Below are 16,713 nucleotides of genomic sequence, written 5' to 3'. Positions count from 1 at the left end.
GTGGATCTGCAGAAGTTGTTTGCTGGATTCCCTTCTCTACTTTTCTTCTAGTAACCTCAGGTTGATTCAAATCAAGAATCTCAACAATCGAGTGAATGTCAGTATTCTCGATGTCTTGATTCTAAATGATATTCATTGCATGCCTTTCCTGGATCCATGTTGTACAAGAACTTGATGTTTATCTCAAGCTTATCCTTAATAAGCTTGTTCTTTCATAACTCATTCAAGATATTACAAAATCTCTTATAAGCTGATTTGAGAAGTTCTATGTCCTCCTGCTTGAAACATTCATAGATTTTCAGTGATGTTGTCATTCGTGACTTAGAAATAGTCTTAGATCCATACAATTGACGATTTAATTCATCCCAAATACCTTTGCCTGACTCATAACTGTCAATATCTTTGAAAACCTCGTCGGTCAAAGATTGCATAAAATACGATCTCAATTTCTGATCACCAATGATTCGGTTCTTTTGTTGAGTAGTCACATGATCATATCCAAGTTCAATGCTAGTACCAGCTTGAAACTGTTTTCGAGCCAATCCTTTATTCAACGATTGCATCAAGTCTTATCCGTATTCATGACTTTCGATGAAATTCATAAATCTCGATCTCCCCGTGATAAAGCTTCCTCGAAAAAGAGTTGGTGGTCTTGTATCCGCTCCGAGAGCCAATGAGTCTCTTGTCGTCATTTTGAAGCTTGTGTTTCATTGTTGTATAGAAAATAAAATTGAAAACAAAAAGTAAAGAGAGTTTCTAGGGTTGTGTGTGTTTTGAAAGGTGTAATTGTGAGGGAAGTTATGAGGTGTGTCTAGTGGCTAAGCTTGTAATGAGGTGAAATGAGGTGAGGTGTTAGCTATTTATACTCATAGCCAACACTTTACAATATGGTGAATTACATGAGTCCAAATATGCAAAAAGCTGATAAAGTCGAAAATGCATATTACAACAAATCTTATCAACCATAATTTAGACTTAACATATACATTTATGCATCTTAACGACATGTCTGTTGTTGTCGTTAAAAAGACCCATAGTAATATTGATATTAAGCTTAATAATGGCTAGATAAACCTTTGTATTTTGTTGGAAAAAAAGGCCTCAATCAATTCCCAACATCCAGTCCAACAAATTAAAAAAATTACAACACAAGAATTAAAGAAATTCACTGTATAAAAAATTGTTACAATCAACCACCGAAGCTTGATTTGAGTGGTATGAGGTGAGATCCAACTTGGGGTACTGTCAACCCAGATTACTGTCAACATCAATGCGATTTGAAAAAGTCTCTGAAAAGTTTTCTCGACCAAGTTCAATTTGCCATTACCATCAAAGGTTAAAAACTTAATCACATTCATGTTTTCATTACCATCGAAGTTCTCCTGTAATGGACTAAACTTGTAAGTAGTTGAAATAGTATATACGCAATGTGTTTTATTTACTTCATATTGTTAACATTCATTCCTAAAAGATAGTATATCAGTTACGATATGATATACTATTGACAACTATTTTATTTATTTTATTTACATAATAAAATTAGAAAAACATATTTAATCCACAATTTTGTATAAGATTTTTCAAATCTTTTCTAATTAGTAAGTATTTGATATTTGATTTGATTACTCATCATAGCCTTGTGGTTTCGCGATGGTGTCCGTAAGGTACGTTCAAGTCGATCATCATAACCTAAACAATTATCGTAGCTCCTTACTAATTTTCTGATACTTTTTTGCCCCAAAATCCCTATATAACGACCTATATTATCGTATTCTTTCAAAACGAAGTAAATTTGGTCGATCAAGATGTCAATTAGAGGGAAAACTGCAATCGGTATCGATCTAGGAACGACTTACTCGTGTGTCGCTGCATGGTTCAATCAACATAATCGTGTTGAAATCATCACCAATGAACAAGGCAACAAGATCACCCCATCTTGTGTAGCTTTTACTGATTCAGATGAAGTTTTAGTTGGTGAAGGAGCCAAAAACCAAATCAACAGGAACCCTACAAACACCATCTTCGGTAAGTGGTAATTCTGTCTTTTTTTATTAATCTTATACAGTATATGTATATCTAATCATGAGTTTTTAATCTAAACTTTATTTTGTTTTATTATATGTATATCTAATCTCTATAGTTATTGCTATCGTATGTATATAACCACTCAATTAGTACATGTAAATATGATATTGCTACATATGCAGTTGCAGAAAAGTTTCAAATAATATGAGTGATAGTCAGATATATAAAGAATTAAATACAACCAAATATAAACTAGCTACTGCACTCTACTTCTAACAATTTCTATTGTACGTATTTGAAGACTTGTTAGACTACTCTTATATATGTCTTTACTTTAACAATATGCCACATCATCCACCTCAGATTTCCTTCTCATTACTTTACATTAGTATTCATGACATACCCCTTCACCGTCAAATAGACCCACCTAAATTAATTAATTAATTAATATAATGTACCACTTTTAATGCATATTTTATAAACAAAAAAAGCAACAACCTCCATCTTGAAAGGCGCCACACAACGACTTGAAGCATCACGGTGATGTCATTTGCGATGGAAGGGAGCTCGTTAGTAGCGGTGTCTTCTTTTGGCGCTCCCTTTCACACTCCTTTGGCCCTACCGATAAGGGTAGTCTTACTTGGTCATATACTCAGTATTAAGTTAACTGATCATGCTGTAGCTAAATGCATTTTACATCATTAAAAACCAGTATCATGTCACTAAAGTTTGATTCTAACACTAGAAATTGCATTGAAGTTTGATACATTTTTTAAAAGTTGAATTGTAGTTAATGAACTTTAATATATGTATTGTTTCATATTTTCAGATGTTAAGCGTATAATCGGAAGCAGATTCAACGACACTGCTGTGCAGAAAGATATAAAATCATTGCCTTATAAGGTAATCGAAGAGTTTATGGAGAAACCTATGATTGTGGTTCAACATGAAGGCATAGATGAATGCTATTTACCTGAAGAAATATCTTGCTTCATCTTAAAGAACTTGAAAGAGGCCGCTGAAGCATTTCTTGGAGAGGAAGTTATTGATGCAGTGATTACGGTTCCTGCATATTTTAGTGACAAGCAACGACAGGCCACGAAGGATGCAGGTGTGCTTGCTGGACTTAATGTGATGCGTTTGATTAATGAGCCAACAGCAGCCGCCATTGCGTATGGTTTAGAAAATAATTCTCACTTAAATGGCTATAAGGAGAAGAATGTTTTAGTATTTGATTTGGGTGGCGGAACGTTTGACGTATCGCTTTTGAATATTAGTAACGATGGAAATATTACCGTAAAAGCGGTAGGTGGTGACACTCATTTGGGCGGTGAAGATTTTGATAGGGCGATGGTGAATTATTGCATCGAAGACTTGAAGAACAAGAAAAATAAAGATTTGAGTGGAAATGCGAGAGTAATGGGGAGGTTGAAAGTTGCATGTGAGAAAGCGAAGAGAGATTTGTCCTCGACAACACGAACGTCGATTGAAATAGAATCTTTGTACGATGGAATTGATTATACAATGAAATTCTCTCGGGCAAAATTCGAGGAGCTAAACGCTGGTTTCTTTGATAAGTGCATTGAGCTTGTAGAGAATTGCTTGAGAGATGGGGATATGGACAAGAAAGACGTTGACGATGTAGTGATTGTTGGTGGGTCGACTAGGATTCCTAAGGTACAACAAATGCTTTTGGAGTTTTTTAATGGAAAACCGCTTTGCAAGAAGATAAATGCAGATGAAGCTGTTGCTTATGGTGCAGCTGTCTTTGCCGCAAACTTAAGCGGCAATGGTAACCAACGTGTTAAGGATTTGGTACTATCAGATGTAACCCCACTGTCTCTTGGAATTGAAGTACGTGATGCGGATATGAGTGTTGTGATCCCAAGGAACACACCTGTACCCGTCATCATGGAGCGTGATTATTGTACAAGATACGACAACCAGTTAACGATAACAATTTCTGTTTATCAGGGTGAGAGCAGTAAGATCAAGAATAACATGTTTCTTGGCAAGTTTGTTCTCAGTGGTGTTCCGGCGGCCCCTGCTCGCAAAGAAAAGATGAAGGTTTGCTTTCACTTGGATGAAGATGGTATTCTCTATGTCGCAGCTAAGGTCATATCCACCGGTAATAAAGCAAGTGTAACAATTGCTGGTTGCTGTGACTGGGATCGGGATCGGGATCTAACTACATGATAAGATTGAGAAGATGCTGAAACAAGGTTAAAATGTCAAGTCCTTTGTACCCACCCATAACTCCATAAGAAACAAAATTGATTGTGTACTGTCTCTAATTGCAAGTTTAGGAGCCTTAATTATCTATCTAGCTTGTGTTAATACATTTAACGTATCTACCATTGTTTTTAATAACCTTCGAGTCAAGCCGTATATTGGTAATCAAGTCATGTCATGTTGAGCTTGAAAGTGTTGACTTTTTTTTTTTTTTAAAGTTCATTACATTCTATTGTTATGAATATTAATATTAAATATTAATATTGGTAATCAATGTAGTCAAACTGAGATCGAAATTATCGATTTGTTAACCGATCAAAACTTGAACTTGAAAACACGAGCTTCTTTAGCTCAAGTCGATCGAGTTTCTAGCTTTTTCTAATCGAGAGTTTAGCACAATAGCGACTCCAGCAGTTTACATTACTAATTGGATCCTCCTTTTCACCATTTTAAAATATTATATGTGCCTAAAAATATAAATAAAAGAATACTTACTAATTGGTGGAAATAACTAGCTATTGGTGAAGGTGAAGAGATGAAAATGATAGCCATAGCTAATACATTCATACAGTTACGCCTAATATACAACTAATATATAAGAACGTATGCAGGGATCAAACTAATACATAAGAACGTATTTGGGTCAAACCACATCGGGTGTTCCATAGGTGCATGCACTTCCTTTCACCTATTTGGGTCTTCCGGTAGGTGTGAATATGAATCGGATTGCTAGTTGGCATTCTTTACGCGAAAAATTTAACAAAAAACTAGCTGGTTGGAAGGTTAATTTACTCTTTATTGGGTATTAAATCTGTCCTTTGGTAGCCCGTGAATTTATTACCTCTCGATTTATAAGTGTCCAGAATCGGTTCTATCCAATTTGGAAAGTATTCGATCCGGTTTTTGTGGGAAGCTCAACAAGTGATGGCTCCTTTAGAGCATGGAGGCCTTGGAATCGTTAGTTTACGTGCTCTAAATCACACCTTGATTCTTAAGTAGGTGTGGCGTTTCGTTAATCATCCGAATGCTAAATGGGCCGAGCTTATTAGAGTAATTTATGGAGCTAAAGGAGGTCTGGAAGGGAATACGATTCGGGGTTAGAGTGCTTGGTGCTAGGTAGATAGTATATACATAAAATTTTAGCCGTTAGAAAAAAAAAATATATAAGAAGGGGTTAATCGGTGTCGTCCGCCTCCGCCGGCTCAAAATTTTCAGTGTATTTATGTGTTAAATTTCGACGTTTAGTGCATTCATATATTAAAAGTCAACATTTTGCCGCTTTTATTTTTTTTTTCAATTTTTTTAATATTTTGCACTCGTCGGGAAATTTTTTTTATGGATATGCCAAATCTATATGAAAAGTATGCTTAAGAAACAACCCCCATTGTCTCAAAATAACTGTATTATTTTTTATTTTAAAAGTTTTTATTGATTTTAATTATTTTTATTTACGTTATATGGAGTAATAATTAATGAAAAAATATCCTCGATCAGTACATGAAAATACCTTTAAAAATTAAACATTCATATCAATTGAATTGAAAAAAATAATTTTTAAAATTAAAAATTAAAAGAAAACAATTATTTTGAAACGGAGAAAGTATATATATTTGAAAATTCTCCTATATATCGTGAACTGCATCGATATGGATTAATTAAAGCATAAAAGAATAAGAAAGATTTAAATGGACTCGACTTCTAATTAGTTGAAACAGTAGAGAGGCAATTTGTTTCATTTATTTATTTTATATTAACATTTATTCCTATAGAATGGTATGTTAGTTACGTAAAGATATGATATAATAATAAGAAATATTATATTTATATTTATCTATTTACATATACAGTGCAATTAGGAAATTTACATAGAAATATTATATTTCTATAAGATATTTCGAATCTTTCGTAACTAGGACTCGCATTTGATTACTCATTAAAGCCTTGTGGTTTCTCTCTGGTGTCCATTAATGTTCAAGTCATCATAACCTACAATGTATGATTTGAACCTTTGAAGAGAAAGATTTTGTTCTCTTTTTTTTTAACGGCAAAAAAGATTTTGTTCTCTTTATTAAGTTTCTCATATTTTGCTCCACAATCCATATTTACGACTTATATTTTCTATTATTTGAAGAGAAAAAAACTGGTCGATCAAGTTGTCAAGAGGAAAAACTGCAAAACGACTTACTCGTGTGTTGCGGCATGGTTCGATCAACACAACCGTGTCGAAATCATCACTAATGAACAAGGAAACAAGATCACCCCATCCTGTGTAGCTTTTACTGACTCAGATGAAGTCTTAGTTGGTGAAGGAGCCAAAAATCAGATCAACAGGAACCCTACAAACACCATCTTTGGTAACTGCTTCTTATTTTTATTTAATCATAATCATCGGAGTACAATATGTTACATAATAACATATTACGTTAGACCCAAGTCCAATATGTATTATCTAACACAAGTCTGCAAATATATCTAACCATGATATAGAATCTAACGAACTGCAAAAGTTTAATACTTTTTAGTAGGAGTAGTTTGAACATCCTTCTAATATACTGACACGTCTTAAAGAACTGCAAACATATGTTTCTTATATATATATATATATATATATATATATATATATATATATATATATATATATATATATATATATATATGGGCAGGATCAATGGAAAAGTAACCAATCGGGGGGAAGCGGGGGGAAGCAAATTTATTTATTTTTTTCGTTTTTTTTTTAAATTTTTTTTTTCCGGCATCAAGATCACACGAAAATATGAACATTTAGAAGAGACACTTCGTGATGAATGTTATTATTTAGGCGGGAAAACGATCGACAAAAATAACATTCAAGATAATATTGTTCGTGAAGAATATGAACGTTTTTTTTTTCATGTTTTGTGAAGTAAAATTTAGCCCGATTTAGGGTTTAGGGTTTAGGGTTTAGGGTTTGGTGTTTTGGGTTTATTCCATAAACCCAAAACACCAAACCCTAAACCCTAAACCCTAAACCCTAAACTCTAAACCGTTCGTGTTAAAAACTCAATCTAAATCCTAAATCTAAACCCTAAATCTAAACCCTAAACCCTAAATTTCTAAACCCTAATATCTAAACCCTATAAACCCTAATATCTAAACCCTAATATCTAAACCCCAATAGCTAAAACCTCAAAATACGCTCGAAAAACACGATAATTGTTATATATTACTTCTTCGAGCGTTTTCCCGCCAAAATAAAAACATTTATCACAAGTGTCTCTACTAAATGTTCATATTTTCATCTCATCTATAATGTTCGTGAACAAAGTTTTTTCAAAAAACGAAAAAAAAAAAAGTTTTTTCTTCCCCCCGCTTCCCCCCGAATGGTTACTTCCCTCTTGATCCTACCACTATATATATATATATATATATATATATATATATATATATATATATATATATATATATAAAATCAACTGGCTACTAATTTCTTTGTATTCTTTGGTACCAAGCTATACTGTTTTTACTCGTTTATATTATTTATTACCAATATGTCACTTAAGAGTTTGAATTTAGGGCATAAACATGTACAGTTTGTATGCTTGTTGCAGTGGGTGTAAGTAGTAGCGAATATGGGTTTAATCAAATGTTAAGTGTCTGAAAATGTGTCGAACTTTACATGTTAGTCGATCTAGTGTTTGTATGTAACTTCCACATTATCTAAGAAATTGTACATGTATTCGATAACTTATTAGGCAGGTACCAGTATTAGTTTATCTGATCTTGTTGTAGCAAGATACATTATTAACATTAAAAAATCGGTGCCATGTCACTAAAGTTTGATAATATTAATAAAACTAAAAATTGTATTAAAGTTTGATACATTTTGAAATACTTAGCCTTTTTAATGTACATTTAAGGATCGATGGCTTAATTAACAAGAAAATTACTATTAAAAAATAATAGTAAGAGATATGTGAACTTAAAAAGTTCACGTATGCAACCCCACAAAAGGCTTCGGCCTATTTTTACTTTTTATTCATCAAAAATCAAAAACTGACTAAAACATAAACTAGCTATGGCTTTTAAACTAAACAATAATACGGATAAACTTAAAATTAAAAAAGATAAGAACATGAATTCAAATAATAGATAAGATTTCATATGACTCGGTATTCTGGCAGATTGTTTTTTCACGTAGACCATTTCCATCCAAATAATGAGACCCATGATCACCTTGGCCTAGCACCATAGTCCACTTCTTGTTTAGCCCACTCCCATTCGCACAAAATCAAACTCATTTAAAAGATATTGAAAATAATTATGAAGCTCAATATTGGCAAGCCCAATATTTGTTAGCCCAATCGCAAACCAACGTGATCCTGCATCATTCTCCCCTTCTTCAAAAAGACTCGTCCTCGAGTCTACAACATCAATGAACGCAACATCCATCTGATTCTCAAGAATTATGCAAATATTTTTTAACTTGTTTTTCAAACTAACGTTAACATCTTCACAAGAGGGAATTTTAACAACTTCGTTGGACACGTTCGTGTCTTTATTAGTGACCGAAGTGTCGAATTCAACGATTTCGTAACTGATGCCAATATTATCAACATCACTGAAATTCAGAAAATCGGCATCCTTTTCATAATCCGTATTATAGATGAGTTCTTCATCCTCACCATCTGTATCATAGATGGGTTCAGAATCTTCATCAACAATAGGTTCCAGAACGTATTCTAGATTAAAAATTAAGCTGTTCAACCTTCATACCAATGGTCCGTAAGGGATCATCATGATGGTCCCGTGTGAATCCACTCGGCGCATCGGCGAATGGATTCATACTTTCCCGTTGGTTCGATGTTTGATCTGAAGCATAGCGTTCACCATATTTATGATGTCGGTCCAACTCTAATTTTGCTATCCTTCGTTGCAAACGCTCAATCTCTAACTCTTTAACTCGTTGTTGCAAACAAGCAATCTCAGCATCACGAGGATCATTACCACTGCCTCTCTCGGCGATTCTGTGATTTGATCTCCTGTAATACCGACCCCCATATTCTTGTTTAGCCAAACACTACTAGAAAAATGAGAACAGGGGACGCATGCCTTTTGTGGCACTCCAAAAGCGCCACGAAAGGGTCGCTAAAAGACAAAATTTTCAACGCTCGCTCAGTTTTGGTCAAACATTATTATTTGTGGCGCTTTTTGTGGCGCTCAGGGCGCCGCATTTGTTTTACTGAATTTATTTTAGATTTAAATATAAAAAGCGTTTGACAAAAAAACCCGTCAACCCATTTGTGGCGCACAAAAACGCCACTTATTGTATTTTCTTTTTCTTTTTGCCTTTTAATTTTTTCCCGCCAAACAAAAAAAAAAATCCCGCTAACTCTATTGTGGCGCTCGTTTTGTGGCGCACCAGCGCCACAAAATGATAAAAAATAAAAAAAATTCAACTAATAATATTATTAATTACTATTATGGCACACACCATCACACCATATTTTTGTCACCTTTTTATTTATGTTTTTATTAACGATCCGTCGAAAATTAATTAATATTATTATTAATATTACTAGCCGATTTTGATTATTATTTTTATTTACTATATATTAAATATTTTTTAACTGGAAATAACAACTAACTACAACGATGGATCTTACTAATCGAACTTGAAAATACATTTAAAATAAGTTACTTAACAATTACATTAACTTGTCGTACGAGTTACAAATGGTTCACGTCGAACTTCATTAAACATGTGATAATCTAAAAAAGAAGAGATACGACATAAATATTACCCAACTACAAATTAAAAACAGTTTCATTTTTCTTGCTTGGACTTATGCGTGGTTGAGTTTTGCTTTAAGATTGTTCTTGGAGCTTAACAAACCGGGTATAATAATTTTTGCTCTATCGCACATGGGTGGATCATCTAACAAACGAAGCTGCTGCTTCAGTGCTTAACAAATGAGTGACATTTGCTTCACAACGGTACACGTTGCTCGTAATAATTGCATTTTGATGGTACATGTTGCTTTTAATAATTACATTTTCTTCACGTGGATATGGACTTCATGACCATCTCTAGTCGGTCTATTGATTATTCTACATCGGTTTTACTCCATATGTATGGGTGGAATGTGAAATGTAATCGTGAACGTGGCAGTTAAATAACATTTGAATATAAAGTTTGAATGATACGACATTGAATGATGCGACTATTGATCGAATGTAGATTGAATGACAATTGAACATGAAAATCGAAATTTAACGGTGAACGCGATGATTCAATGTGACATTATAATAATTAAAATAATATCATAATTACAAAAAACCCTAATGTCCACACAAATCTTCAGTTGATCCTACCCAATCAAGGCAAAACCCTAATTTTCGGACCATACATTCACTCGATTCTGATGATGTACATTCACTCGATTTTGATGAACCACAACCGCAACAAACGAAGGAAGACCGAAACCCTAATTTCCATACAAATCTTTAATCGATTTTAACCAAAGAAAAACCATGATTTTGGACCATAAACGAAGGAACACTAATCGTTCAAAGAATCGGATAGACCTCCACCACCGCTAACGTAATAATCGCCGGCATCACACAAAAAAAAAGGATACGGTGAACCCCAATTTTTGTCCTTAAGCTTCAATCGGTGTGTACGTTCCACCAGCAACGAAAAAGAACGGAAGATGGAAAGGGAAAAAAGGAAATAAGTGTTGCTACAGTAAAAAAAGGTGTCGTGGCGGGTGAGGGTTGGGTAAAATGAGTGGGACCCATTACGCAAATTAGTATATTTGTTAATATTAATATTAATATTAATATTAATAATAAAAATAATACTACCCATAAATTTTCACGAAATAACATTTGGCCGCCATTAATTTTCATGAAATTTGATCTTTCCCTCCACTCTAAAAAGTGTCTTTTGGATCTGGACATAGCTTCTTGAATTTTATTTCTCTCAAGTTCTTGAATCCCCATCTGGCCAGTTTACTCCCACATCTACCCTTCCCTTTTTTGCTCAAAAGAAAAGAATCGAAATACCCTGTTGAGTAATCGAAGCTCCCATCCTTCATTTTCCTACCATCTTCAGGTTTGATTTGGTGTATTTCTTTGTTTTTTAAGAAAAAATAATGGTGTGTTGCTTCTTCCTTTCCTTCAATTTAGGGCCACCGATTCTGCCGATTCTGTTTCCTTCAATTTCAAGCCCCCGATTTTCAGGAATTTTCTGCTCCGTTGACACCCATCACCGTCTCCCTCCACCGACTCTTCAATTGGTCCATGTTTCTTCGTTTGTTGTGGATGACACAAATTGTTAGGGTTCGAATCATTTGTTCTAAAATTGATATGGTAACAAATTTTCACTCATTTTGATTTTCGTAGCATATAGATCGTGTTATTGCTAGGGGTTTTCCGTTTTCGTTATTAACAGATAAAAATAACAACACGGAAATTGATTTAGCAGTTCATATTTGTGTCACCCTGCAGGTAGCTACGCTTCTGTCGGACAAAGTATTTATATCAGTTGATGGTATTGTTAATTTTTTTTGGGAAATCAATTGGAGAAAAAAGGGTGAGGTAAATCTGACATTTAACCTACGTTATACTAATATTGCTATTGTTTCATAATAGTTTTAACAACTGTGACAAGCTGTGATATTATATGCTATATGCTTGCTTTAATATATAACAATTTTTTCATACCATTGATTACAAAGAGAAATAATAAAAAGTTTTATGGAAACAGCAAGTGTCAATAACATTACTTTCCATTGATCTTTTTCAGGACCTTGCATCTATTGCAGTTATTCTAAAAAGCCATCATTTTGTTAATAATTGTGGTGTTGTATTATTTGCTGATGCATATGTTAGTTTTAAGTGGACTTCTTATCATATCTTTTGTTAATAATTATGTGTTTTCTTGATTTATAATTTGATTGTACCCTTATATATGTAGCGATACTTACTCAGTTGAAAACTTCTTTGGGTAGACTCACAGTCTTCTTGACCCATTACTTTTTCAAGTTGTCTAATTAGTTTTATTTTCTATCCAACTTAAATAAAACATGACAACCCAACACTACCTAAATACCAATGCTTGCAACAGTAGTAAAAGATAAACTATATTAATAGATTAATTTTGTAATCTTTATTAGCAAATATTGATGGGTCAACCCACAAACTGAGATATGGATGCTTTAATACAGTGCTTGTTCTTTCTTAATATATACTCTATGCTTTAGGTAGTCGCTTCATGTGACTTTTGCCTTCAGTATTGGTTTAGTTATATAAGTGTGGATTTTGCGACTGCTTCAGTTACTTGAGTCGTTCTATTTGTTAGCTGCGATAGAGTTATTGCAAAACTCAGGTGATCCAGATAGAGTTATTGCGAAGTCTCTACCAATTCCAGTATAGGTAAAGACGACTGATAGCCAACCGAGCTTCGAGGTCGCCTACAACCTGAAGGTACGTACCTCTGCTCTTATCCATTTATCATGTCACTGACTGATATGTGGTTTGTATTTCTTTTTCGTCTTTAAATCTTGGCTCTAACCGTGCCAAACAGACTTTTTCTGCCGCAACACGCGGGCTGGAAACTAATTTGTTTTGTCTGCTTCTTAATTTATCAGATTCAAGTGACTGTTGTTTTCACAATATGCAACAAAATGACACGGTTAGCAGCGTGGTGATGATGAAAGCTGACCATGGCGAAGATGGAAATTGATCGTTTTAAGTTATGGTTGTAAAGATTTAACATTAAGTTTTAGAGCATTTGATGTTAAGTCTTTAAACTTTGTACCTTGTTATCGTTTGCAATAACGCTTTAGATTATGGTAATATAATTAGTTATTGTTGATGTTTATTGAAAATTGTGGTTGAAAAAAATCATTCGTTATAGGTTCTGTTTGCGTGAAAAATCCCGGAATTTTCTGGGCGGCACTAGAGGCTGCTATCAAAAGAAATATTTACTTTTTGTAGCCTACTACGTCACAGTAGAGCGTCACAAAGTGTGCAGCATATATAAATAAATAATAAATAATTGGTAATACCAATTGTGGCGCTTTTTTGTGCCGCTAAAAGGGCATCTAAGAAATTCTTTTTAATTAATAATTATTTATAAAAAAATCAAATGTGGCGCCTTTTGCGCCACAAATATGCGCCACTGAATGGTTATTTAATTTTTTTCCTTTTAAATTAAAAAATATGGGTCCCGCAAAAAGCGCCACAAAAAAGCGCCACAAAATATCTAAAGCGGCGAAGATTATGAGGCGCTAAAAAAAAGCGCCACAAAAGCGCCGCAAAAGATCTAAAGAGGCGCTTTTATGGCCAAAAGTGGCGCTTTTTGAGCGCCACTAAAGGCTATGTTTCTTGTAGTGAAACCTGGCTCTGATACCACATAATGTAGATTTAAGGATCGATGGCTTAATTAACAAGAAAATTACTATTAAAAAATAATAGTAGGAGATATGTGAACTTAAAAAGTTCACGTATGCAACCCCACAAAAGGCTTCGGCCTATTTTTACTTTTTATTCATCAAAAATCAAAAACTGACTAAAACATAAACTAGCTATGGCTTTTAAACTAAACAATAATACGGATAAACTTAAAATTAAAAAAGATAAGAACATGAATTCAAATAATAGATAAGATTTCATATGACTCGGTATTCTGGCAGATTATTTTTTCACGTAGACCATTTCTATCCAAATAATGAGACTCATGATCACCTTGGCCTAGCACCATAGTCCACTTCTTGTTTAGCCCACTCCCATTCGCACAAAATCAAACTCATATAAAAGATATTGAAAATAATTATGAAGCTCAATATTGGCAAGCCCAATATTTGTTAGCCCAATCGTAAACCAACGTGATCCTGCATCACTTTTAGTTAATGAACTTTAACGTATGTTACGTTTCTTATAGATGTTAAGCGTATAATTGGAAGCAGATTCAATGATTCCACTGTGCAGAAGGATATACAATCATTGCCTTATCAGGTTATTAAAGGGTGTACGGAGAAACCTATGATTGTGGTTCTACACAAGGGCTTATATGAGAACCTTTCACCTGAAAAGATATCTTCCATGATCTTAAAGAAATTGAAGGAGGCTGCTGAAGCATTTCTTGGAGAGAAAGTCATTGACGCCGTGATTACCGTTCCTGCATATTTTAGTGACAAGCAACGGAAGGCAACAAAGGATGCAGGTATGCTTGCTGGACTTAATGTGTTGCGTTTGATTAGCGAGCCAACAGCAGCTGCAATTGCATATGGTTTAGAAAAGAGTGCTCACATACATGGTTCCAAAGAGAGGAATGTGTTCGTCTTTGATTTAGGTGGAGGAACGTTTGACGTGTCGCTTTTGAACATTAGTAAAGATGGAAATATTAGTGTAAAAGCGATAGGTGGTGATACTCATTTGGGTGGTGAAGATTTTGATAGGGTGATGGTGAATTATTGCGTCGAAGAATTGAAGAACAAGAAAAATAAAGATGTGAGTGGAAATTTAAGAGCAATTGGGAGGTTGAAAGTTGCATGTGAGAAAGCGAAAAGAGATTTGTCTTCAACAACTCGAACGTCAATAGAAATTGAATCTTTGTACGAAGGAGTTGATTTTACAATGAAATTCTCTCGATCAAAATTTGAGGAGCTAAATGCTGGTTTCTTTGATAAGTGCATTGAGCTTGTAGAAAGTTACTTGAGAGATGGGAACATAGACAAGAAAGACGTTGATGATGTAGTAATTTTTGGTGGGTCGACTAGGCTCCCTAAGGTACAACAAATGCTTATGGAGTTCTTTGATGGAAAACCAATTTGCAAAAACATAAACGCAGATGAAGCTGTCGCTTATGGTGCAGCTGTGTTGGCTGCAAAATTAAGTGGCAACGGTAACTAAAGTGTTAAGGATTTGGTATTATCAGATGTTACCCCACTCTCTCTTGGAATCGAAATTTATGACAATGATATGAGTGTGGTTATCCCGAGGAATACACCCATACCGACCATCAAGGAACGTGAATATAGTGTAAGATACGACAACCAGTTACATGTGGCATTTCCTGTATATCAGGGTGAGAGTAGTAACACCAAAAATAACATCTTTCTTGACAAGTTTACTCTTTATGGTGTTCCGGCAGCCCCTGCTGGTAGAGAAAAGTTGAAGTTCTGTTTTAACTTGGATGAAAATGGTATTCTGTACGTCTTAGCTAAGGTGATATCCACTGGTAATATAGCGAGTGTAACAATTGCTGGGACTGGGAGGTTACCACATGATAAGATTGAGAAGATGATGAAACAAGGCTAATTAAGACGTGAAATCTTTTGTAACCGAAAGAAATAGAATTGATTTGTGTCTCTACTTGCAAGATTTTTGCTATGTTTGTTATCTACTTAAATATCCAATTATCTATTAATGTATTGGCTTCATGTTTAGGTTTCAAATATTTGGCCCTATTTCAAACTGTATATTTTATTTTACAGTTGTGTTTCATTGCATAATGAAGTTTGACTTAAGCTCTCAATTGGTACGTTCAATGGAATTGTTGACATAATGACTTTAATAGTTCTTCAACTGAGAATATGGTGAAGGATAGCATTAAAATTTGCTGAAACAAGGTTGAGATGTGAAGTATGTTAGAAAGGTGTAGGTGCATATTTAGTCCCCGAGTTCATTATGATCATGTTGAAATGCTTTATTGTTTAACTTTCTTTGTTGGAATGCAATCGCACGGTTGCAGGTATGCAACCGTACGGTTAGACACGCAACCGCACGGTTGCAAGATGCAACCGCATGATTGCACTTGCTGTGTGTATATAATGGGTATAACGAGTTCATTGTCAGGGTTACAAATCCTAATCTATCACACACGTACAATTCGATACCCTGGTGCTCTAGCATTCATCTAAGTCGATCTTTAACATATCTAAGTCGATTTATTCATTAAGATCAAAGGTTTTCATTGAATTTTGAGTATAAAACCCAATAACGAGATTTTTCGCACTCGTTATTGAATCTAAGATCGTTTAATCCTGTTTACACGATCCTACAAGTGGTATCAGAGCTTGTGTGATTGATTAAACGTTTGATTTTTGTCAAAATTTGTTGAGAGATTGTGTTTTTAGTGTTTTTGTCAAAAACCCATTTAAAACCCATAGTTTCTACGTGTTGATTCGTGTTTTTATTAAGTAAACGCGTTAATCTAGTCAATAACTATATTTTGGATGTCAAACAAACATTGATTTTGTTCCAGATTGAGTGCTAGATCGACCAAAACCTTAAACCCTAGTTTTTGTGCAGTTTTCTGCCCAGAATCGACCAAGCATACAACTGCACGGTTACACTCTGTAACCGTACAGATACATCATTCGGATAACACAACCGCACGGATACTCCTTGCATCCGTGTAATCTCCATCCGTTTAACCACAACCGTATAACATCACAACCGTACGGATAC

General features: G+C 34.4%; 2 pseudogenes; both read left to right on the top strand.

Moving 5' to 3' along the window:
- Positions 1-1,805: 1,805 nt before the first annotated feature.
- LOC139853841 (heat shock 70 kDa protein 3-like) lies at positions 1,806-4,252 on the top strand (annotated as a pseudogene).
- A 1,062-nt stretch (positions 4,253-5,314) lies between these two features.
- On the top strand, positions 5,315-15,561 carry LOC139853840 (heat shock 70 kDa protein 4-like; annotated as a pseudogene).
- The last annotated feature ends 1,152 nt before the right edge of the window (positions 15,562-16,713 follow it).

Source organism: Rutidosis leptorrhynchoides, chromosome 6 (assembly GCF_046630445.1).
Source record: "Rutidosis leptorrhynchoides isolate AG116_Rl617_1_P2 chromosome 6, CSIRO_AGI_Rlap_v1, whole genome shotgun sequence".
NCBI lineage: Eukaryota > Viridiplantae > Streptophyta > Magnoliopsida > Asterales > Asteraceae > Rutidosis > Rutidosis leptorrhynchoides.
Note: the sequence above shows the minus strand (reverse complement) of the source record. Positions and strands in the feature narration are given on the sequence as shown.